This window comes from Tachysurus fulvidraco, chromosome 3 (genome assembly GCF_022655615.1).
Source record: "Tachysurus fulvidraco isolate hzauxx_2018 chromosome 3, HZAU_PFXX_2.0, whole genome shotgun sequence".
Taxonomy (NCBI): Eukaryota; Metazoa; Chordata; class Actinopteri; order Siluriformes; family Bagridae; genus Tachysurus; species Tachysurus fulvidraco.
Window position 1 is genome coordinate 19,341,665 of NC_062520.1, and position 26,426 is coordinate 19,368,090.

Below are 26,426 nucleotides of genomic sequence, written 5' to 3' on the forward strand. Positions count from 1 at the left end.
CCTGGCACTGAGACGAAAGCATTTTGTTGCTGGTTCGTGTTGGTGTTCAGTCAGCAGCAGGACTGGTGTGTTTTTAGGTTTGAGAAGCCCTGTGGCTCAGTCAGAGACTAAAGAGACAAACGTCTCGCATCGTCATCTTCGAGTGAAAAAAACTGCACCAGACAGGCGAGGTTAAAGTGTATCCGATGTGCTCTGTGTGGAATGTTCTTTAGTTTAACATCCATGACCTCAAAATATACCATCAGTCAACGCAACAGAAAAAGCATCTGACTGTATGTATGTATGCGTCTGGGAAATCTCACGCATCAGGATTTCAAATGCACAATGTGTGTGCGCATGTGTAGGATTGTGAGCATGAGTGTGTGTGTGGAAGGAGGGGGGGTGTATGTATGTGAGTGTGTGTGTGTATATGTATGTGTCTTTATATATTTATTTATTTATTATTTAAGCTTGTTGCGTAATATTCTCCTCATGTTGCCAGCTGTAAATAAAATATGTGTTCAAAGAAAAAAAACTTGACTCTGTGATACCTCACACAATGGTAACACAAGATAAAACACATCAGGAGACATGTTTACTCACCCGTGAATAAAAGCGTCTCACCTCTGACACTAGTATCCACACATTCTAGCCTGGAGTTTCACAGATTGCTTCATTTTGAGATTTAGCTTGCTTAGCTGGAGCTCACTTACAAATAAAAGGCAACCATTAAAAAAATATTTTATATAAAAAATAAATAAACATATATATATATATATAAAAAAGACAATTTATTTCCATTTTAGACTTTGGAATTATATCAGAAAAACATCCATTTAGGCTCTAAATAGACCGCTAATAGCCATCACTCTAGACGGTGGCTTCCTGGGACCCTCGGGGTCTGTGAAGTATTCTCAAAGCTATTAGTCTTACATTTTGTTTAGATCTCAGCTAGTTCACTTGGTCCACTGAATTAAATGGGTTTATGGGTTTTCATCCAATCCGTAGGAAATGAACAACAAGACCTATAAATAATGTCTTAGAGCAACAACTTAACTCTAATAGCTACTTTAACAGCTACTTTTTAAAAAAAATCATGTATGAATGGAAATAACGGCTCGGGTCCCTGGCTGCTGGGATAGACAGAACGCTGGATATTAGGTATGATAGAGTAGAAAAGTATTTATAAAAGGAAAGGTGTTTATATGGTTGTAAACTGAACATCTTAAAAGCTTTAAACCTACAGAACTGTATAACCATATTACTGATAGATTGACTGGTTTTAGGATTATTATTGTGTATTTAATGGCTCTTATTCATCGGCGGTCTGCAAAAACAAGCCCAGATCAGCACAGAGAGTGACGCAGGAATGAACCTGAGACTTATTGTTAAATCTGTCAGCAGCTCCAGTTGTGAAAACACAGGTCCCTCCCATTATTGCCCTTTTTTCTCATGACAATTTAATCTTCCATAATAACTGTAGTTTTTTTTCTTTTAACAAATTAAACAGGCGTGTCAGATTCTGCAGTATGCAAATATACGTTCAGCAGGCTCGCAAACATCTGAGATAAAGAGGAAGTAAATACTGAACGAGGATAAGAGTGAAGCTGTTCGATGTTCCTACTGTTTGTGAAGCTGCGACTATGACTAAAATATATATTAAATATGTGTACAAGAAAATTTGGCCAGTTTCATATGAAAAATAAAATCCATGACACAGTTAGTCCTGGTGTGATATTTAGTACAAAAGCCCTGGTAGATTAGACGGTTTGTACTTTGCTTGTTCATTAGCATAAATAAACATCCATCTCTAGTACTAGTTCATTATGCTGAAAATGTTACTCCAGCTACTACAGGCTGTCATCTGTCTCTGCGTCGCCTGGCAACAGCTGTGGATTTTTTTTTGGGAACTATTTTTACTAGTGGGAGAAAAATGGGACAAAAATAAAACACACACAAAAAAAAAAAAAATCAACCAAAATATTTTCCATATTGTGCCTGAAATGTCAGTTACTCACCGTTAATTTCCTGTTTATAGAACTGCCGTCCACCTGCAGCCTCGTTCCTACTGTACGCCCAAACCACAGCTATATCGCAGGCATGCTGATAATCAGTACTACAGCACTCCTGCTCGAGTGATCGCTTGCTCAACACTACACCTGAGTACACGTTATTTTGACGCTCCTGTGATTTCGATTGTCACAATCAATGCGGTTTGTTATTTTAGTTATTACTTGTTCTACACTCCTTAATATTGCTTGTTAGACATATTGATGCTATAAGCTGTTGAGTATTTTTCAGGTTGTTAAAATGGTATGCTTAAATAATCACACGCAACCAGTGAGTTAAAATGTACAGGAAGAAAGTAATAAGGACATTGTTGATGACGTGTGTGTTATGCTGGTTTTATGGGCAGATTCGACAACATGAGACTCTAGGTTGAATGAAGCGGTACCCCTTTAAGCTAGGGATAAATATTCTTTCCTTTTGTTAACATTCTAGATTTCTGCAAAGCTGCTTGGAGACATTTGAGACAATATCCATTGTTAAAAGTCTTAATAATAAAAAGTCAATTGAACTGAATTGAATTGATGCATAAGGGCCGTAATTCTAATTCGGTGCTCTTAACACCACAGGACTCACAGATCTTTAGACGGTTGTGAATGATGTTATCACACAAATGACATTTTCAGTTGCTGCTTTACAGACATCAAGCTTCATAAGCCTCACCATAACGCTTGATTGGACCATGTGAAGAATAGTGACTCTGACGTGTCCGAAATCCACACCTGCACTTGCGCTGATGTCACCGGCTTTGTGCAAACCGAGAAGGTGTCAGAAATTGATTTTGTCTGCCACAGGGGAATGGCAGGAAATCTAAGTTGTTGTGTGTGTGATTATGGGTCAAGGAATCCGAATCGTAATGAGAGTGTGTGAGTGAGAGAGAGAGAGAGAGAGAGAGAGAGAGAGAGAGAGAGAGAGAGAGAGAGAGAGAGAGAGAAACTGGTACTCACCGTCAGTGCCTGAGTGGCAGCAAATTCCACCAGACAAACGAGATGCTTCCTGTCTACGATCTCAGCAAATGAACTTTGGCGCTTAAGTTGGAAGTGATGCAACGTCCCCAAAGATGAGAGCTTCAGAGGTGGTCGACCAGAACCCTCTATAATCAACGAGAGAGAGAGAGAGAGAGAGAGAGAGAGAGATTAGAACATGCTGCCATTTAAGTAGGGTTGAAAATTGATAGGTTAAAAACCTCATGTCTGAGGCAGAAAAGTACTGGCTGGAGACATCAACTGGTCACTGACCCACACTAAAGGAAGATCTCTGTCTCCTGAATTTCCTCTTTGAGAAAAAAAACCCAACAACACTGCGAGCACACACTGCAGAGCTTTAAACGCTACCAGATGTGATTGGTTCGAGAAAGAACTCCCACCTCTATGCTTTATGAACTCATTAACCTTATTTAATATACCCATTTTTCTCTCTGTCTTTGCCCCTCCATCTCTCCCCACTTTCTCTCTCTCTCTGTTAGTCACTGATACGCTTTTACCCCAAGCCACTGCAGAGTGCATTCTAAGCACTATCCAAACAAAGTTTATTATTATCCCTATTATTAAAACATGACTAAACGATAAGCACTTTCTATTTATAGTCTTTCAGTGAGCAGCCAGACTGCAGAGCTCCGGCTATGAAGAAACCCAAAATTTTGAAATTCTCAGCAGGAAGCAGGCACCCTCGAGTCAGTGTCGAACTGCTTGTAGAAATCCTCTGCAGAGACTTAAAGCCAACTCATTAAGCAGCCATGAGGTTTTTACATCGAGTCGTCTTTCCTTGGCAGCCCCCTTCTCTCTCTCTCTGCTGAGGCTGGGGGCTGTTGGCTGGATTTCTCGGAAAGACGTTTGTGCAAGGCTAGCACATTCTGACCGCTGTTAGCGGTGCTAACCACTAGTGACTAACAGCATCTGGTTCAGGCATCTGCACCCCTTCCCCCAAACTCAACCCACCCACTCAATCTGAGCTCCTTTACTGCCATGACCATATTTAGTTACAGCAAAGTGTAGCCTTCACTTTAAATTGAGTATTTGTTTTAAGCTAAGGGGGAGAATGACGCCCTCGCCGTCTCCTCTCGGCCACAACCCCCTGCTGCTCGTGAAGGGAGTTATGGACTTAGGAGAGTCTAACAGTCCTGCCTCAAATGCCTGAGCAGAGGCCGAGGGCGTTTCGTTCAGACTGCAGAGATACAAAAGAGAAAAAGGAAGACGCTGCGTATTTGGGCAACACGGCCCATAATCTTAAGTGCAGATGCTTCAACTGACATTCATCAGCTGTGAGCTTCAAATTACCCATAAATATTATGCTCGGTGTACAGTGCAAGCTCAATGTTTGGTTAATAATGACGCAGATGTGCGTGAGCCGTCCTTGTGCTACGTCTCTGGCAGGCTTTGAGGCTCAGTCGTGTTTACAGTACAGGGCGTTGTTGGCTCTGAGGCTGGAGGCGTGATCAGTGTCGTATCGCATGGGATGAAGCAACCCAAAACAGCATTATAGCCACTAAAGAGGTGTGTGTGTGCGTGTGCATGTAAGTGTGTGTGTGTAAATGCGTCAACAGAATGAAGTGTATGTCACAGGAAAAGGGTGTAACTGTAAAGACTGTCTGTCAGTGCTAGCCTACTTAAGCTCAATTACACACTCTCGCCCTCTAACTTGAATCAAGTTTGCAAGTCTGTGTATTTCCTTTATGACTTTATTGTGCGAGTGTGTGTCAGAAAGTGAGTGTGCTCATGCCAGCATGCACATGCACCAGTAGTTAATGTACATAGACACACAGGGCTTTCGCAGATAAAAAGGTTTCTTTCTTCCACTAAATCACATTGTTCTTGCTGTTAAAAAAAGTCTTAAAGCCAAAATATTTCAAAATACCAAGTGTTCACGATCTAACGCACCGCTAAACCGGAATACTTTCTCTGTTGTGCTATTTTTGTCGAGCGCCGTTCTTGACTCCCTAAACATCTAATATCACCAGCCATCTCTTGTGTTACAGTATGTGTCCTGTGTTTAATCCAATGAGATGCTACATCATAGCAAGCTTTTTCAACACTCTCAGCATTTGTAGCAAGTTAGCACCTGCGCTGGAGCTGTATAAAATCAGCAGTGTGTGTGAGGAGAAAAAACAGAAAAACTGCTTGGTAAGAAAGTGGGTATAAAATTAGAGCAGCTACATTACATTGCAATTTTTTGTTTTGTAAAAGCATATGTTCTAGTGGAAGAAATAAAAAATATGTGAGAAAATCAAACGATGAGGATGAAGATCTTAATGAAGAACAAGAAGTTTAGCAGTGACAAAATACATGATGTACTTTGGGTTCATCGGAGATGGTAAGAACCCCGGACAAATCGTGCTCGAGCATTTTATAGTGTTTTCCCTTTTTGTAATTTAAATCAGGTTCTGCTTTGAATGTGTATTGAGGGTAAGAGCTGAGTGTCTCCCAAATGGCTGGGATACACCTTGTTGTCTAGCCGGATGTCTTTACGTGTTAATCATGGCCATGTACACCTTGTCTTGGTATTGTTACAATTATCATCAACCAAATGGTCTCTTTAAATGTCAATCACGCCACGTAGACCCTTTGTTAGTGGCGATCCTTGATGTCCTGCTGCCGCTCCCATACTAACGATTGAATCGAGTTTATTCATTCGATATGATTACCTCTTTAGGGCGTCATTCTCCCCCTTAGCTTAAAACAAATACTCAATTTAAAGTGAAGGCTACACTTTGCTGTAACTAAATATGGTCATGGCAGTAAAGGAGCTCAGATTGAGTGGGTGGGTTGAGTTTGGGGGAAGGGGTGCAGATGCCTGAACCAGATGCTGTTAGTCACTAGTGGTTAGCACCGCTAACAGCGGTCAGAATGGTTAAGGCGTCCGACTACTGATCGGAAGGTCATTGGTTCGAATCCCAGGTCCACTAAGTGCAAGGTTAAGTGCAATTGCTCAGGTGTATAAACTGAAAATAATGAAAAATAAATGTAAGTCAGTCTGGATAAGAGTGTCTGCTAAATGCTGTTTACACTAGTATTAAGCTTTGCTACAGTGCTAGCAAAAACATATATTAACAAAATGTATTTAAAAAAAAAACACCACCACACAATTGTTACACAAAGCAGAAGTGCTACAAATCTCTAGGAGAACACATCATATAGTCATATCACATCCAGATAAGTGCTAGTGAGCTGAATGTAGTTCACACAGATCAGGGCAAAGGCTTTGCACAAATAACCAGAAAACTAAGCTCATTTTAGTGAACGGGGGCTCTGTTTGTCTCTGAATGATGACCTTGTTCGAGCCTTTGTGTGAGAACGGCAAATGTTTGGCAGGTCAACTGTTTGGATTCGAAGCAGTGTGACGGAGCAGGAAGTGATGTATGTGCGAGACCCCAGGGACTCTGCAGAGGACATGATGGTTTATGGGTTTAAGTCAAAAGCTACCGGATAGATTTCAGATCGCAGAGGCTTTGCACGAACGTGTCACAATTGCCACTATTTGGCTGAAAGGCACTTCAATTCGAGGCATAAATCATGATATTTAACGAGAGTCATGTGACCAGTTTGCTCGTTTGCTTTTAATAGTCCCAGAGCAGCTTACTAGTATTTAGATGTGCCTCATTGCCTTAAAGATCACTTCGACATCTTGTCTGTCTCTCACTTGCGTGCCTTTTTCTTCCTTATCTCCTTGTTATCAAGCTCCGTACAGTGAGTGGATTTGGACGAGGGCTTTGCAATCATCATACATCATTTGTTAATTATCGTCTGATGTATATTGATATTGCAAAAGGCTATTAGATGCAAGGCAGCGCTCTGATAAACAAACACAACTTGTTAATAGGCAAACAGTGTGATCTCAGACTGCTCTGTCTGCACTGCAGTGTAGAATAGTGCAGTCCAAATCATGAACCACTGTTTCTTTACTCAAGCGTTCAAGCGCGAGTTTTTTAATCTAACAATATATGTCATCCATGTGGTGTGCAAAATGTGTCATTTTTTTGTCCGGTTCCCTTTGCCCTGTAGATATTATGGTGTTCTGCTCTCTGTGTTTGCTGATCAATGGCCCTGGCTCGGCCCGGCCTGCATCTCGCCCGGCTCTCGAAATGGAATTATTAATAATGCAGAGGCCTGGCTGTCATACTGGCCATTAGGGCAGCGAGAGACAGGAGTGGTATACTAATAATCAGATTAATTGCTAGCCTTTGAGGAGGAAATAAAATGGACTGAATGGCCCTGTCACTGAGTGAAGAGCACTGTGGTTTATAGCAGCTGTCTGAGTGCAAACCATTTAAAGACCTTTCTGAAATTAGCAGAATACCGTCATGACTTGTTTTTGCTCCTAATGAGAAACTACTTCAAGTGCCCGTCATAATGCCCCAGGCAAATAAAGAGGCCAATGACCGAAGATTGCAGCGCATCTTAACAATTACACTTTAATAAGTTCACATTGCGCCTGAAAATGTAGTCAGGCATCATATATAAGAATCACTAGTGTTTACAGGTCACCATGGAAATGATTAAGGTCAAGATTGGCATAAAAGTGTGTGTGTATGTGTGTGTGTGTGTGTGTGTGTGTTTTTTGGGGGGGGTGTCGGGTATACTAAATTCTCTGTTGTTCTGCATGGAAATTTTAATCAATCACATTCTAATGTGGCTGAGTGACTAATTCACTCACATCAGTCACTCCCTCATCACTGACTTACCCCCCCTCACCCCTGCCTGGTCAATAACTGTGAATACTAAGAAAACTGGGGTGAATTTGAACATTTTTGAGGCTACAGCAAATAAATCAAGTTTCCCGCTTTGAGGCTTTGTGCCCTTTATATTTTTTTAGCTGTATGTGAATCGGTTCAGAATGTGACAGCGCCGTTCACCAAGGCATTTCATCTGGCATTCCTCAGACACACAGGCACGTCCTCAGAGAGAGCGAGAAGATTTTTCTACTCTTGTCAAAAGATGTGAATGCTAAAACTAGAGAAGTACAAACGCTGACATTGAGCCACACTCGCACCTCAAATCACCATAACAAAGTAGCTGTGGTCACAGCAGTAAAAAACAAAATCTGAACAAAACAATAACCTGAATTTTATAATCACCGCAAAGCTCCTCACAGGTCTAACCTCATTTCAAGCCGCTAGCTAAAGGGTTATCAGATCAATAAATCCTCAGGTTCCTTATTATTGGCGCACTCAGGAGGATGGCGAGGCTGCAAACGAGAGCAAAACTGATTTCCAGTGAACTACAAATAAAAATGGATGCTCTCATTAGCTGCCTGAGCTTCCCGGCCTTCAGCTCATCGCAAGTCAATTACGTGTAAACGGGCGCCGAAGCGAATGCAGGCGAGAACAATAAGATTCGGGCTGGTGTAATTAATCCTAGTCTCAATCTCTGCAGCTCAGTAACCGACACGTGAACTATCCTCATGTTGTCTGCTAACAAATACGTGATCCCGTCAGCCGCGACATGGCCGAGCTCGCCGTCGCTCTTCTAGCAGGCTGGAGATGACGCCGTTTAACCAGCCCATGTGAAGTGTACGTCGTTATCTTCACAGATGAACTGTTTGAAGGCCACGCATCACTCAGAGCAGCAGCTTTATTCGCTTCTAGAGCTCCAGACGGTCAATAAAGCTCGCATCGCGAATTAGTAGTAAATTGGAAGCCTGAAATAAAAGCAAATAATGGAGCATGAGGACAAGACTAAAACTTTACTGCTTTTCAATGTCCTTGTGTATTAAACAGCAAGAAAGCAATGCTTCCAGAGGATGAAATTATGGTGGCAGCAGATGATGAATGGTCTCGGTTAGCCTTAGATTTTATATCCGCTGATGAATTGGAGCGACTGCTTCAAACTGTAATTTAAATAAGATGTAAATAATATCCACTGGAGTCCATTGTACCGATGTATAGCACACAGCCAGAGATTAGATGAGACTTGGAAATACTTGAAAATATAATAGTGATGGAGTGAAATAAACATATATATATTTATTTTTCTCCTTAGGAATGTGATTAAGTAAGAGCACAAGTATATAAATGGGCAAAAAATAAGTGCGTGTGTGTGTGTGTCTTTGTTTTTCAAGTGTGTTTTTTAACGACAGCCACTTTCCTCTTGGGCCCCATGTCCTCCTCCGGCAGTGGGTCAGGCCAGTCGCCTTTCCTTCGTGGGAAAGGATGGAAAGTTCACATCCGCCCTCTTTCGGGTCAGGATCTGCTTTTCCTCTCATGCTAAAGCTAGATTTTTCTACATTAGAAGCTGTCTGTGTGTGTGTATGTGTGTGTGTGTACATCCATTTACCGCTGCAACTTTAAAGGTTTTACTGCTACCACATTACAATAGCTGCAGGTTACAGAATTACACACACACACACATACACACACACACACATACTTTTAAATGACCATGATCTAAAAAAAAATTCAGGATCAATGTCAATTATCCTTACTGCCGTACCAGTCAAACTTCTCTCTCGGCTTTTCTCTTTGTCTTCCTCTACAGCTCCCTCTCCCTCTCTCTGGTTTCCTACCATCTATCAGCAAATCTCCCCATCTTTGTCTATAGCTCCCTCTCCTTTTCTTCCTCCATCTCTCCGTGTCGGTCTGCATCTCCCTGTATACCTCCCTTTCTGTCTTTCCATTTCTTCCTCCATGTCTGTATATCTCTTACAGTTCTCCTTTACGTCTCCCTCTCTCTATCTCTTCCTTCCTCCATCTATGTTCAATTCCATCTCCTTTTTCTATCTCCTTCTGTCTCGGTCTGCGTCTCTCTCTGTCTGTCCTTTTCCTCCTCCCTCTCGGTGTCCGTTTCTACTGCAGCAGCTCTGTGTGGGTTTAAATGAACACCACCCTGACTTTTCCTCTCGTTTTCTCAGCTCCCTGCGTGCAGCCCGGAGCGCCTCGCTGTTTCAACCCTGTCATTTGACAAGTGGCCTTTCAGTTTCTGTGGCTCAGTTCTCTCATCTCTCTGCACTGAGCTCCTCCCACACATGCACAGCCCACTTCAAACAGTAGCTGGCCTCATGCTTTATGCTTACAATGGCTTTTCTGTTTAGGTACGTGTTTGTCAGAAAGCCTCAAACAACATTGTTCGCTAAAACCCCACATTAGTGCGTCCTGTAATTCCCCATGTTTGTTATCTGTGTCCGCACGAGCCGTGAGCCCGCCAACGTGTGGAAGAAAAGAAGGAGAACCGTAACGCTGACAAGCGAAACTCTGTGTTCTAATCCACCGTCTGCAAACGGGAATGGCAAGCACGTTCCTGCGCTACTCCCCTGGGTCTTGCGGCTAGCAGTTGCATGGATACGGCAGGACAGCAGAACGCAGTCTAACAGCCTTTCTGGATGTAAATCACTGTGAATGCAAGCGTGTGGCACAAAGAGCGTCAGTCTGGAGACCTCTGATGCGTCTTTATTACAGTTAAATCCGTAAAGGCTGGACATCTGACCTCCCTCCTGATGTCCAAACCTGAATGGAGCGCTCATTACCCCAGCGGGAAGCTGTGCTCCTAATGCAAGCTACACACCTCATTTAGGAGGTGTGAGAGGAGTGATGGATGACTGAGTAATGAGGATGTTAAAAGATAGAGAGAATGGCGTCGTCAAGACAACACAGGCGTACGATTCTGTCGCACTGGAATAGCCGCCATATAGAATACACTGACCTGAAAAAAAAAAAAAGGATAAAGCGACAACATGCGGTTTTTTTTTTCCCCTTGACATAAACCTAAATAAACAAACCCCAGTAGGATCGCACACAAAAGGTTAGCTGCGAAGGAACAAAGCGAGACCTGATGATGTGTGCAAATACCACCGTCACTGGAAGCATCGGCATCAAAAATAGCTCTCTGCTATGCACAGGGGCCCAGACTTCAGTATAAACATGTCAGAAAACACCAAAGCTGCCATGACTAATTGCCTTGCATAAACGTTTGTGAAAAAAACAGCTTTTTCTCTGAACACTTTGTCCCTACAGTAGGTCACATGTCTTGCCCTGTCAGTTTTATCTTGGTCTTGCTGAACATGAACGTTCGAAGAGGCGGCTGAATAAAAAAGACCACACAAACAAACAAAAAATGCAACATTTTGCGGAACTTTCCAGCATTTTAGCACTTTTTTTTGGCTGTTTGTGGAACAAAAGGATTAAAGATGTTGGGTAGGCGACAGGAGCTGCCCATAAAGCAATCCTTTTGTCTCTCTTTATCTCTACTGGCAGCATACACACAACTACACAGACACACACAGAAACACACGATTTCCTCCAAGCCAATAATCCAGGATTAGAAAAGCGATTTTATTTTTTATTTTATCCAAGCCCCATCCCAGACCCCTTGTCCATCCTCCTCCTCCTCTTCTCCCTCCTGTTACCTGGCTCGGACTAACCGTGGTCGTGCATAGTTAATGAAGATAAAGCAATCCGGTCTCCAAGTCAACGGCACTTTCCCGCCGTCCCGCTGCTAATCTCTGAAGCTGTCTGCAAACACAGATCTCATGGGGAGATAAAATTTCATGTCTGCTGAAATCTCAGCCTGAGATGTGGCAGTGTTCGCCAGCCACGAATCTCTGCTCTGCTGTACAAGTGCTTTACACAGTGACTTTTAGCCGCTTCAATCTCGCGTACTGTCTAAGTCCCTTGATGCCTTTGGCGGTGCGTGTGGTTAGCAGTTAATGCTTGTTCTCCGTTAGTTAATGCCTTTGTGAAGATTATCAAGGAAACTGAAATTGGGCAGCATGAGGAAACGGGTCTCTGTCCTTCGCCTGGAACGGAGCGTCCTTCCTGGGTGCTGATTTGCATCAGCCTGGATGTCCAAGAATGAGAAATGAAATCAAATACAGCACCATTTTACGATATTTATTAGCGTTTTGACAGACATAAGAAATTGCACTGATTAAATGCAGCTCCAGAATTATTGGCACCCTTTTGTCAAAATGGGATTTAAAAAAAAAAAAAAAAAAAAACCTTGTAGTTGTGTCCTTGTGGTTTATTTAATTTAGTCTCTCACTGAAAACACAAGGCAAAACTAACATTCAGTAAAGTGGCTTCATTCCAAGATGATAAAAAAAAGGTAATTAACAGCAAATAAAAAGCACCATCTTTATGTAGGGTGCCAATAATTCTGGAGCTGACTGTAGACTAAAACATGAACACTGTTCCATAACATCTGCTCTTATAGTGTAATACGCTAGGGATAACCAAACGCGCACTGAATTTCTCCTTAACCTCCATCTGAGAACATCAAAGAGATTTTCATTTGCAAAATCTTTACCATCACACAAGAACTCAACATCTTGAGCGAGCGGGGGTTGTACAACATTTCTCTCTCGTCCGCCGGCTTGTGGGAGGTTAGATGGTCAGATGGCCTTTCACCTTGAAAACTAACATTGCAGGAGAAAAGCTCCCAAGACTCGAGATTTGTTCATATGGCTAAAACAATCGTGTGGAATCGGGCAATCGCATGAACACGCCTTGAGTTGCTTGGGAATTCTCTGAAAGCGATGGATTCAGGATTGGAATGAGCAAATGCCACCAAAAGTCCACGATGAGGATCGATAACGCTATGGCAGTGGACAGAGTTAGTGCTACAAGACCCGGCTGGATCTCTGACAAACACCCCCCAGAAACCCACACTCGCCGGGTCCTAATAGTGTTGCTTCATTCTGCATTTTCTCCCATTTTTTTCAGCTTCTATTGATGATGAACACATGAGATTTTGGGGCTCTTTAGAGCACGACGGTGCTCGGCTCAAACAGCGGAAGCTGAAAAGGTCATGTTGAGCGTGAGGTCAGTGTGAAGAGAGTTGTGTAAACATGTGATGAATGGCCGCTGACTGTTTTGAGAGGACTCACTAGCAGCACTATGTAATGTGCTGGCACCCTCATCCATTCTGGAGTAAGTTTGTGGAAAATAGCAGGTCAGCCGTGTGTGTGTGTGTGTGTGTGTGCGTGCCTGTGTGCCGAGCAACCCTACTCCGCTAATGGCACTTTTGGTTCTGGGCTGCTAGCATCGGTGCGAGTGAAGTCGGAGCCAAGAGGCCCTGCTTTTCCTTCTCCTTACCACTAAAGAAAACACTGATCCTTCCAGCCAAAGTCCAGCATACACACATACACACAAAGATACAAGCACAGCTTTTGGTCTTTTACCTAGAAACCTTCTGAGCCTTCTGAAAAGCGCTCGACTGAAAGATAACGAGCTCTGGGAATGCAGCTAGAATTCATATTAATATGGGAATCTTTCATCTGATCCTTTTTTCCCCCCGCTGGCCCGGTCGGCACTGGGACGAGCCGCACACCTGAGGCTGAGGGAACAAGACAGTGCGAGTGAGATTGAGTACAAGGGAGGGTGAGAGAAAAAGAAATTTTGGCTCCATTAAGCCATGTTATACAGTGCTTGTGCACCCTGACTACCACTGACAGGTCAGCTGTGTCCCAGGCGGACTGTGGTGGAGAACAAATCTCCAGCAGCGCCAGTAATGCTCAGGAAACACACACACACACACACACACACACACACACACACACACACACACATATACACACACACACACACACACACACACACACACACACACACACACACACACACACACACACACACACACACACTCCCAGTACAGGAAACCGATTTCCCTTACAATCTGCAGCTCTAAAAATGAGTTGCTGTTTACTGACCTTTCCATTCGAACCTTAAAGGAACATCACTTCCCTGATCCAGCTGTACAGCCACATACACGCAACGCAACACAACGCAGTAGTGAAATAATAGTGCGTGCGAGTGTGTGTGTGTGTGTGTGTGTGTGTGTGTGTGTGTGTGTGTGTGTGTGTGTGAGAGAGAGAGAGAGAGAGAGAGAGAGAGAGAGAGAGAGAGAAAGAGAGAGAACAATGATGATGGAGAAGAATAATATCTGACATCCACTTGCATGAGTACAGAACACACTGCCAGTCAGAATGAATTTCACTGCTCAAACACTTTTCATAATATTTAGGTATTCAATGGGAAAAATCTACATTTGGACTTTACCTTGTTCTACTTTGAAGTCTATCAAATAGAATATGGATTTTCTTTTTTTTCTGCATGACTCATCACCTGATTTAGAAAAAGGGCTCAGAGTTACCATGTCATTTATACCATATGCCTTTCTCCTATCTTACGTGGCTTTCACACCGGACACTCTGTCTGTGGTCCAAATCGGAGTGTGATTCCTGGCAGCCTTGAAGCGTTGAACTGGTTTCAGACTTGCTTGATTCTGTTGAACCCCAGTGCATCACAGACAGGCACGGAGAACACAGCACGACGGTATATACAGTATATAAAACACAGGCGTATACATGTTCATCTCCTCGTATCTGAATAAGGCATCTGACCAACAATGTTCCCATTGCCACTCACGTTACATTACTTTCTGAATTAATACGAGTACAAGTTGCGTACATGGGAATCGTGGCACAGTTCCAGCATATCGAGTTTACATCACATCCTACTGCTAGTCTCGACTGAGTACCGTGCTGCACTTCCTGGTGCAATGACAGCTTTCACATTACCAATTTTTCCTGCAAAGGCCAAACCTCTAAATGCAAAGACTAAAGTGCCAGGGTGAAAGCCTCCGTAAACATATGGCATGTAAGTAGTAGTAGGCACTTGTATAATCTGGAACGATCTTCCATAGTGAGTATTTGTAGTATAAGGAATCCATTTGGTATTCAATTTACAGTTCAGGGGAAAAAAAGATATTTGCATCACACTGTTGTATCTGAAGGGAAATAAGGAAAATGCTGGTTTATCTGGCAAGAAGACAAACAATCCAAAAGATAAAAGGATTAACAGAAGTTTAGCCGTGACCCTCTCGGCAGTGTATGACATCTGGACGAGCTCCAGCAGATGTGTCAAGCTGAATGCGTGGGGGCAAATATTACACCTGCTTCAGGACTGGAGGCAGTTTGAAAAGCAAAACGTGTAAATATTTAACTGAGGAATATTTGAATCATTCAAAAAGAGGAAGATAAATGTTTGAACTTCATTTTTAGAGGCTGCACTAGCGTTACCTTGCTATTTGGCCATTATGACAACAAAATGAAGGACCATCTGTGACGGTGCTAATAATGAAGGAACATCTGTTAAGCCCTAAAACATTAAATTTTCTGTTGTTGCCCTTTTTCTGTTTGACCTGAGGAGATTTTGCACTTCAATCTAACGGTATTGCACAAGCCGTTAATATATTCCTGCCTAAAGACGGCAGATTATTTATGTACCTTGGGCAACTCTTGGAGTGAACCTTTTTGAAAAATTTCAGCAACACTGTGGGGGGGAAACGGAATTAATAAATGACTCGGAAACAAATGTCTCTTATGTCATCACTCTCATTAAATTAGCATTGGCTCTGTCTGATTTACTTTGCTGAACAAAGCAGCAATTCTGTTTCATAAAATGCATAACATAGCACTGCTGCTAATGTCTGCTCTGTCTAAAATGACAGGCTTGGAAATAGTAAACTGAACACATACTCTTTAAATAAATAAAATTTCACCTGCTGTTGTAAAAGCAGCCCTAGAAATCCTGACAGCCCTGAAACACAAGTGTCACACAAGCTAGCACTCAGGAATGGTTGCTTAGCTAACTAACAGAAATGCTAACCTCAAGGCTACATTTCATCTTCCTTCTGCTACCTTTTTTCTGCTCTTGACCTCAGTTATTTATTTCTTCTCTGAAACCTGATATCAATACTCCCTAACAATACTTTAGCTCTGGAAAAAAGATACATAAAGAAAATTTTATATATGGTAAGCTATTAGCTAGCACTAAACTGTGTTAAAAGCAGCGTAGTTTTTCGGTCAAATAAGATCCTACAAAACAGGTAAGAGTGCTCTCATCCAAAAAAAACCAGAGGTATTTGTCAAGTTTTATAGCATTACACAACTTTGTACTAGCTTGTCTTTCTCTTATCTATACTCTGTGTGTGTGTCAGAGCTGTTTAGCAGGTTGAGCAAGACGCTCACTGTTTGCCCGATGTGTTTCAGCAAGTCATCTCGGATAAAGGCAAAAGATGGTGTCTGAGAAAACCTGTAAGCCATGTGTTCATTACTGCAATTATCAGCAGTGACAGTGAGCTATGTGCGTGTATGTGTGTGTACTGTATGCAGGTGTGTGGTAATGTGTGCATGGCAATAGCTAGCCATGTAATTAGTCAGCAGTGGTATGTAAAGGATGAGGAGGTGATGTGTAATCCTCAGTGTTAATGCTTTGTGTGAGTGTGCTTCTAGTTTATTCGGTGCTGAGGGCACTGAAGCTGTGCTAGCAGCCCCTGGTGCTGGTGCGTGGGGACAGCCGGGTGTCGGCTGGTGAGAGAAGAGTGGCAGCTGATGCACGACAGGAAGCTGAGAGTGCCACTGCAACGGCTTATCTGTCAAAACAGCTGGAGCACTTGCTACCCCTACTGAGGGTGGCCAGTAGCTCATGGGGCTTGTACAGAGAGTGAGAGTGTGCGCATATAACCTCAGCCTGGGTGAAAAGCACTCTAAACCTGTTTTGCTTAACACTCTTTCCTTCCCCTCGCTGTCTAGCTCCATTGCCTCCAGTCTCACATCCATAATGCATGGGAGCTGGATTTGGCCTTTTACTGAGAGCTTCAGCTACTTTCTCACGCCTTAGCCACACCACCTGCATTGGGAAAGAAATGGCTCGGTGCTAAACAGCTTTTATGAGGATGACACGCACGCACACACACACACACACACAAAATGATTCCAGTTTAGACTCGCACAAGCTAAGAGATCCAGCATCAGGGTTATAGCGTATCTGTCAGAAATAAACAAGCACATCTGGAGAATACTGCTGTGTCCCATACGGCACTCGCGAATCCTACGCAGGCTGAATGAAAATACTACAATGAAAGCCTGCAAAGACGCATGCGTGCCTGTGTGTCTCTCTGCAGCAACACCGTGGCACCTCCTCTGTCTGCCACTGTAATGAAATTAGAGCAATCTCTGTCTGATTTATGGCAGTGCCACGTCTGAAAGCACCTCTTTTACATAAATAAGAGCCTCTCCCACAGCCCACGATTCATCATCCAGTCGTTCTGATGGATCCATCCGTCTTCATTCAAGGCCCCACACCATCACAGAGCCACTGCAGTTCCCTCTTTCCCCTGCAGTCTCTTTAGGAAAGGGGCTTTGCTACCAATATCTCGCAAACATTTAACCTCCTTGTGATCTTTAAACAGCTCACACACACTAACAATTGCGACTGAATGGGCAGCCTGGCTGACTCCAACAGCTATAAATAAATAAATAAATAAATAAATAAATAAATCTCTAACAAAGACCTTTTTATGTACAGACAACTCACAAGCTGGTTCCAGTGCAGTAGATTATCTAAATGCAGAGAAGCACATCTATAAATCTCAAAAGGTTTAAATGCAGTGAATGCCGGATACGGGCTGGCACGATCACTTGCCCAGGCACAGTGGGCAGCAGGTAGTGGCACAGAGGTGTGAACTGACGTTGGCAGGGATTCCGTGTACAGACGTGTCATGGAAAGCCTGTCGTCAGGGTTGGATAGCTGCTGTACTGGGGGAAAAAAACGAAATAAATCCTGTTTGGCAACCTCTTGCCTCACACAGCTCAAGCCTCTTTCTCTCTCTCACACATACTCGCACTCTGTCTCTTCTTACATGTGAATGAAATAACGAGACAGTGAAATCCAGAAAATATTCTACAAACGTGACAGAAATGAGTGTTCGCAGCTGACCGTCTGAAAGTATATTATCACAGCCATCCAGGCTATAAGAGGAGCTGGTTCTCCAGTCTGGGTGTCACTGTGGCTCAGCTGTTAGCAATCACAACATGAAAGCTGTACAGCTAATCACAATCTGTTTCTGAGAGCGCCAGAAACGCAGCTTCCTGACCAAAAAAACAGTCATTTGACAATGCAGTGCAGGCTCACAGAGCTGCACCTACACACACACACAGTATATAGTATATTGAATACACAATACACAGAATATAGAATAGAGAAATGATGTGCATGTGTGTATCTATATATAATGTGTATCTGTTTGTCTGTCCACACGTACACTGTATATAGGTGCACACATACTGTACATCGGTCTGCTAAAATTGGTTCATGGCAACATAAATTTGGGTGATAAATATTGTGTTATATTGACACATCCACAGTGAACTGCCATATTCCCTGTTTATATTTCCCATATTTAAGTGAAAATACGTGGGCCAAAACTGAAGCTCGGCCAACTCTAAAGACATGTAGCCAACCAATAACATATGTGCTATTCCACTGAAACAAATACTTAGAATATGTTTTATCCCCGAAGGCTTAGCTTGGTTATTTTAGCCTAGAATTATATTTGCAGAATTTTGTAGCAACAATTTTAAGTCCAATCTTCTTTCGTACCAAAATGCTGTTGAATTCCGTGTTTATAAGGCTTCATCTCTGACAGTGTGCTGTTATTTAATATAAAAGCACCATCGCTGATGACATGGTGAAGTGTTTGTACGGATATGTTTATAATGTTCTTGTTGTGTCGACAACTTCCTGCTTCTCGGTAATGTACAGTAAAATGTTTTTCCTCGTCTTAACTTCAAGAATCTGGTTACGGAACCACCAGCTTAGCTGCTAGAACTTGCGCACCAAGAGGAACTGACTTGTTTTTTTAATCTTGTCTATTAACCAGGCCAAAGTGTAGAGAACTAACAACAGAATAGAAGCTTTTATTCTTCACTTATCCTAACTTTTGGAGGTTGGGGTCAGCTTGGCAGTGCTGGCGATCGAACTGCCTATCAACACCCCAGAGCCTTAACTACTTGAGCCACCATTTCCCCTCTTTTTAATAAACGAGGAAGAAAACATTTGGGGATGTGCTGTGACTGGAAAATACTCCACAACAGAGTGGAATTCTACGGTTCTGCTGAATTAAGCTGAATTACTACCACCTCAAAGATCATGTTTTATTCCTTATTAATTGGTGATTATTCTGTTTTTCACTTCTGCTTTATATTATAAAGTATTTCATATCAGCAGGTATGGTACAGAAACATGTATAGTAGTGATATATAGTGCAGAGCAATATCCTGCTTTTACGGGCAGTGTCAGGATGACTGCAGAGATGATGTGAGAGGTGAATTAGTTGGTAGGGGATGCAGGAGGAGGACTCGAGCGGAGGCACCTGCCTAATCCAATGTGCTAATTAACCTTAGTGCTGTTGAAAAAGAACAGGTGGAGGAGGAGAGGAAAGGATGGATGGATTTGTCTAATGAACGTCTCAGCTCTTTCTGTCTGATCAGCCCCCCGGGGAGGCCTTCTGCCTCGGCTGATGGCTTCAAACAGTACAAACTGTCAGAGAACCAGAACCGCATTCACAAGAACGGTTTCAAGTTGTCGATCGATCGTGACCGAATTTCTAGACGTAGAACATTTCATAATAAAATAAATAAATAAAAGTAAAGTAAATAAATAAAAAAAAAAAAAGACAGATGGCTTTCATCTCTTCACTATGTCTGAAAAAAAAAAGTCTTACATTTATTTGCCTTGAGACAAGGGCACTTGGATGATCGTCCTTCCTTCTTGTTGTGGAGAGGTGTCTTTGTGTGTGGGTGTGATGGGATTAAAATCAAGGGGTCTTCATCATAGCGGTGTGTGTGTTTGGCCCTGCCCTTACGTCCCACTCCTGTCCTTCTGAGAGCTGTCCTAGTTTCAGCTCACACACGCTGTGATACCCATCTTTCACCGAAGCCAAAGCCTTCTCCCTCTCTGTCAGATTCGTTTTCCAGAGCTATTGTTCAGCTGGCACACTCCTACACCCTTATATCACTTCCACCATTCTGCTTCCCCAGCAACAAGGACACCACAAATGAGAAGAGCTCTTCTTCATATGTCTAATTTGGGGCACGGAATTTGAATGCTTATAAAGTGTTTTATTAACCCAAGGAAATATTGATATCCAAAAATGCACCATTATTTAAAATATATATATATATATATATATATATATATATATATATATATATATATATATATATACACACACACACACACACACACACACACACACACACACAAAAGCTAAAGTGACTGGTTTATACGTAAAAGCCCACTATTAATCATTTGCTTTTGTCAGATCTAAAATGTATGATTACTGCTATTGTGGAGGTTAACGGTGCTTGTTACCTTAATCCCCAGATCTAACAGATCCGCAGAGGAAAATGGCGAGATAAGGCGGCAGAAGATCAAGCAGACACGCCTCTGATTCCACACCACAGTCTTTAGCATTGCCTACACTCACTGCATTTACAGAACTCGCTCCGGTTCTTACCCAAGTCTTTACCCAAATCCGTGTTTTTATTAAAATATAACCAAGCAAATGATGCAGAAAGTTGACCAAGTCTGTTTTTTTTTTCTTCAATGAAATGTGTTCCACTTCCAAAGGCAGGTAACAAGCTACAAACATAGTGAACTTAGATATAGACACTAAGCAGGTCTAACTACCTTATCATGGGTATTACATGTCACTAGTTAGTTAGCTTTGTTAGTTATGTCATTTTCTTTCTAAAAGGTATAACACAAAAAGTGTTTACAATGTTTTTTTCTGGAGACTAAAATATATCAAAAACTGCCTGTCAAGAAGCGGCAAAGCTCCATATCAGTTCTCATGTCCTACTCTAATTTCTTCAAACCCCATAAAACCCACAACAATGCTCCCACTGGTCTTCTCTTGTGTTTTTCGCGTCGGGGAGGATGTGCTTCTTTTTAGCTCTACATCTTGTGGAACTGAAACTTCTGGTTGAAGCTCGTTCTCAAGGTACATCAATTACTGAGCTACTGTATAATCCTAGGCTTTTATCCTTTTCAGTGCTTCACTTCCTGTTGATTATTTTTTTGGCTACATGCAAAGATGCTTTCATAAGTGATTAAATAAAAGACATGATGGTCAGCAATGTTTTCTTTTCTAACATCAGCAATTTTTTGTGCTCGTTGAAGGCTGTACAGCTGAGCTGTTGGGAAAGAATCGCTCACATGCGGCTTTGCGTAACGTACAGAAGGAAACGGACAGGAAGCTGTCTTTCTGGATCATGCGCATCTCATTCATGATTAATTCAGGGTTCGGTCGTGTCTCTGTACACTTTTAGAAGTTATAAAAGACACGGCCGAGAAGGTAAAGCTTATGACAGATTGTGCCTTTTATATCTTGCTGAAGCCATTACCCATACAACCCTTGTTAGCCCTAAGCACTTCCCAAAGGTGGAGGCTGCAGAGGGAGGAAAAGCATGTGGCACGGATTTAGGCCAGATCACAGCCTGCACTCTGCATCCTCATAAAGCTCATCCAGAGGGCATTTGGCATTCTGGATGTGATAAGCCTAGGTGTCATTTTATTCCTAGCATCAGCACAAATTTGAACATATAAGGCTTTTCACATGACCTTACTTTCACCAAAGCATTGCAGCCAATTTTACCCTGTACATCGACCCCTCCCTGGAACAATGTGTTCCTGATTACACATTCAGGACGTTCAACCCGAGTTATGTGTTTACCAAACGCTTAACCTCGATGGTTCAGATGACACACAGAGGGTTGCTGAGGATTTTTTATTCACTTCAGAAGGTTTGGTCAATATTGCCGACAGATGACAAGCCTTTGAGGGCTTTCAAACGGCCTCAGTCGGCTCCTTGAGAGTTGCGTATTGACTAAAGTGCTATATAAAACCTGCACGCTGCCCGTTCCCTCCCTCTTTCCATCCCCTACCTCCCTTGCCTCAGAGCGAGAGCTCCTCAGGGGTTTAAAATCAACTCTTCACTGGTCATGGCTGTGTCTCCATGGATACAGCTAAACGGGAGCTTTCCATGTGTGCTGGTGGCACGGAGGGACACGTGTGAGGGCCAAGACCGGCACATGCAGGGCACAAAGACCCTAAGGAGCTCTCACTTCCAGAGCTCTCTTTCTGCTTCCTCCAAAGCTTCTAAAGCTGCCAAAATGGAGAAGCTGAGACAGACAGGGAGGCGGAGAGAGAGAGAGAGAGAGAGGGAGAGAGAGAGAGAGAGAGAGAGAGAGAGAGAGAGAGAGATGAATAAGGCTTTGGAGAAGCATGCCGGGAGGAGTGCACAGCAGAATCAGAATGTTAATGATGCCCAGACAGCAATAAGGGAACATCCCCCCCCCTTCTCTCTCTCTCTCTCTCTCTCTCTCTCTCTCTCTCTCTCTCTCACACACACACACACACACACAAGAAACTGTGGGTTGGATGGGTAGAGAGGCCAATAGGAAAGCAGGCCATTTCTGGATATGAGCACTTATTTACAGTTCCCATCTGTTTGGTGCTTGATCGGCTTCTTCCTTTGCTCTCTATCTTCCACTACTTGCTTCTCTTCCTTCTCAATGTGCTCTCTCTCTCTCATCCTAAATCTGTCTCTTTCTCTCACTCACTCGGCTGTCTATGATGTATAGCTTCATTTTCACCAGCCTTTTTCGCCAGAATAAGATTACAATCTGTGCAATTGAGCGGAAACTGGTTCGGGGAAGAGAAAAAAAAGGAAGAAAAAAGAAAGATGGATACAAAAAGACTGAAAGGAAATTGTTGCCCTTTTTAGACCTTGTATTACTGTTGTTTAAAACATACTCACTCACACACACTCTCTCACACACACTCTCTCACACACACTCTCTCACACACACTCTCTCACACACACTCTCTCACACACACTCTCTCACACACAGTCTCTCACACACAGTCTCTCACACACAGTCTCTCACACACAGTCTCTCACACACAGTCTCTCACACACAGTCTCACACAGTCTCACACACACACACACACACACACACACACACACACACACACACACACACACACACACACACACACACACACACACACTCTAGCTGTTCACAAAATGCATGCAGGAGCTGCAGAGATAGACGAGCAGGCCTGGAGGGAGGGCAGCTGAGCGACAAAAAGCTAGAGTAACAGAAGTGGGCTGCCAGGAGGAGAATAGATACACACTTTGGCCTTTCAAATGGCAGGCCTCGTTATCATTCCTCCAAAAGGGCAGAGACACAAGATCATTAATGCACAGAAAATTGGCAAAAAGCGACGACCGGCTACCTTTACTTTACTCAGCTTGTTACGCATCTGTATAATAAAACAATACAGAATATATTGCAAGAATTTATTGTTATTCAATCTGAAAACATCATTCAATTGTCCCTATTGAAAAGTGTATATTATGCTGGAAGATTTGGAGTGTGAAGCCTGGGTATAACCTGAATGAGCCCAGAAACAGCAGATCAGTAGTGATGGTGGACTCGTCACTCTAAAACCAAAACTCGAGCCAAACAGGCTGCGTAAGTACAGAAGAGAGCCTCCAAAAAAGCAAAGCTTTCCTGTCAGGTCAAAGCTGTCTAGCTATAATCCTCTGTCCTCTCTCATCAACAAGGTGTTTCCACCTGCAGAGCTGCTGAAGGTTTCTTGTTTTTATTTTCTCTAAAAAACACAACACTTAAAGCAATGTCTGAAAATCCCAGAAGATCAGCAGTTTCTCAAATAGTCAAACCAGCACATCTTGCACTAGCAACCGTGCACCAGGCGAACACGCCAAGATCACATCTTTCCCCTCACGTTCTGATGTTCGATGTGACCCTTAACTGAAGCTCATGACCTGCATCTGCATGATTTCCACATGGAGCTGCTGCCACATGATCGGATTGTAGCATCAGTAAGCGGGTGCAAGTAAGTGTCCCTAGTGGCCTGTGAGAATATATACATATGTGTATGTGAAAAGCCTGTGTGTGTGTGCGTGCACGCGCGCGTGTGTGTGTGTGTGTGTGTGTAAGACCTACCCAGACTGAACGGATCTGTTGTCGTTCCTGGTCTGACAATTCAATCAGAGATCTCTGCACGCGCCTACTTGTCTTTGCCAGTCTCCACAGAAACCTCGAACTGTCCCCCCAGATTTCTGTGCTGCACATTCAGCAAACACCACTCCTGAATTACAATGCGCTTCTGAGATCATAGCCAGAGGAATATATTCAGGAAATGTTAGACTAGCTTCCTGGTGTAATCCCAGAGTAGCGTGCGTTTGCCTTTGACGTCGGGAGACGAACAGGTATCGTCATGCTGGTGTGTGCTTTTTAACTCCTTTCAGATATTCGAACAGTTGCATCTACAGTGACTGATGGGAGGTACCACGGTTATTACTAATTACACGTGGCACAACATGGCTAATACAAATCACATTATCTTCTGCACCAGCACCACCTCTGCTCATGCACCATATGCTTTAGTAATCACGACTTGAGTCTTTGACTGGGACTTAATTGGTTTTTGTGTGTCGAACAGAAGTCCAGTAATGAGCAGTGTGCTTCGGTCTGGTCGATTGTGCCTGCTGTAAAGTGTCTTAATCACCTCGATTGAGAAGGAGCTGGAGATCGGTTTCCCTGATCAGAAAGCAGAGCTGACCTCGGGAACTTGTGAAGTGGAGGAAAGAATGGCAGAATTTTCTCCCAGCTGTACGTCCTCTTAAGAGAGCAGCTCAGACTATTCAGTGTGGAAAGGTATCTGCACATCCAGTTCAGCAGCCTGGACAATTTACACTCTCTTCAACATGTCGGCCTTTTCGGCTTCCGGCTTTTCACGAAATGTGCAAAAATAAAACACCTACCACCCTACCACAGCCCGACACCGGATTGAGCAGATCTTGGAGTTGACGGGAGGTAATTAGTGTTTACTGTGAGGAAGTGTGGGACGCCATTAGTGGCGCTTTGTCTCCGAGACCTTAGTGGTGAATACTGTATGTGTCTCCAGCTGACTAGGGATCAGGCCTTCACGTGAAAGGCCTAATCAGACGTGGCGCATGGGTGCAGCAGCCGTTGGAGAAAGCGAGCGAGCGGCTGGCTCGTCTCTCAGATGACACGGCTGATTTGAATATCAAAACAGAATGTAAAACGGTGATTAAAACTCAATTATGCCTCGCACAGCTGAAAAGTCAATTAGAGACTTCTGAGGCCTGCAGGAGACAGATGCCAAGGTGAAGAAGGGGAAGGAAGTGGTGGCAGCCCTGGGGAAGTGCTGATGGCCAAGATAAGAACAACGCCAGGCTTGCCATGCTCGTACACACACGCGCACACACACACTAAGACACATTTATTCAGGACCATATTCATATCTCCAGAGGCAGCCATCATAACTCGGAAAAGGAATTTTAAAAAAAAGCTTCCTGTCAATTCTATCATGACCCATCCATAAATTATGAGCAATTTACATCATGAGAGATTCATTTGGGAGAACTGAGAGCAGTCAGACACAAAGAGAAAGAGAGATAGGAAAAAAAAGGAGAAGCATCACAGAGCTCCATATTCAAATGGGGCTCCGATGAGACTTCCCAGTGCTCCCACTGCTCCGAGCCCCTCCTCATTGATCCTGAATTACTTATTTATGCCTCTATAATGAGTGCTGAATATAGAGAGGGGAGCTGGATAGACGTAGTAAGGCAGACGCTGGGTTTTGATCAGAGCTGTGTAGTCATTGGGGAGTCCTTTTACTGCACTGAAATCCATCAGACCTTGAACCTGCCGGCGGCCGGCAAATCAGAGGGAGGGAGGGAGAGAGAGAGAGAGAGAGAGAGAGGGACACTTTCTGAACATATGCAGTGCAAATCATGCCTCTAGCATTTGGTGAGTTTAGAATGATCCCTGTAGACCCTCTCCACGAAAACGCGAAATGTTCAAGGGTTGGCAACAATTTAACCCTGTACATCGAATATTCACCACCTGCTTATCGTAAACCCTGCAAGGTCTCAAAGGTGACCCTTGGAGGAGTTGAGGCAAAAAAACTCTCAGCACACAGGAAAATCCAGTGGCAGTAATGTCTTTTTCATGTCAGAGCTGCTCGGCAAAGAAAGCTGGGAAAGGAGAGGGCTGAAACAGGCTGAAAGAACTGCGGTGAGATTGTCCCATTATTTATGTGTTTTCAGGGGCTCTGGGGACAAAAGGAAAGCACACGGTCGCATGCTATCTCCAGTCCTCTTAATACCAGAGGGATTACTGTTTGTGTGAGTTTAAAGATCTACAAGATACCTTGGCTATGGAAACACAATCTGTTTAAATACTTTGACAAGTTCAAACCTCTAATAAACCTATAACGCCTGCTTGGATTAGAAACTTACATAAGATTAGACTGCGAGGAATGTAGGTGTGGGATAGAGGCAGTGTTCTCGCTATTTAGAAATCTTTAGAAATAGAATATTCTCAACATCTTCAAGAGGTTTCGAGCAATGTATTGGTGTCAGGCCTGAACACTCCAGCATGCTCTAGCAGTCAGTATTACCATTTGAAAGAGAAGACTAGAACAGGGTGGAATAATCTGTGTGTGTGTGTGTGTGTGTGTGAGAGAGAGAGAGAGAGAGAGAGAGAGA

The 26,426-nt window shown here is 43.2% G+C and overlaps 1 protein-coding gene across 6 annotated transcripts in view; it reads right to left on the bottom strand.

Annotated features, from left to right (window-relative positions):
• sema6e (sema domain, transmembrane domain (TM), and cytoplasmic domain, (semaphorin) 6E) overlaps positions 1-26,426 on the bottom strand; it is a 163,491-nt gene that overhangs the window by 108,713 nt on the left and 28,352 nt on the right. For 5 of the 6 annotated variants that reach the window (XM_047810994.1, XM_047810989.1, XM_047810990.1 and 2 more), the window contains one exon: positions 2,994-3,139. The gene's annotated coding sequence lies outside the window, so the exon portion shown is untranslated. Of the gene's footprint in view, positions 1-2,993; positions 3,140-23,853; positions 23,989-26,426 lie in introns of those variants that run through there. The other variant, XM_047810992.1, reaches the window with a different exon arrangement.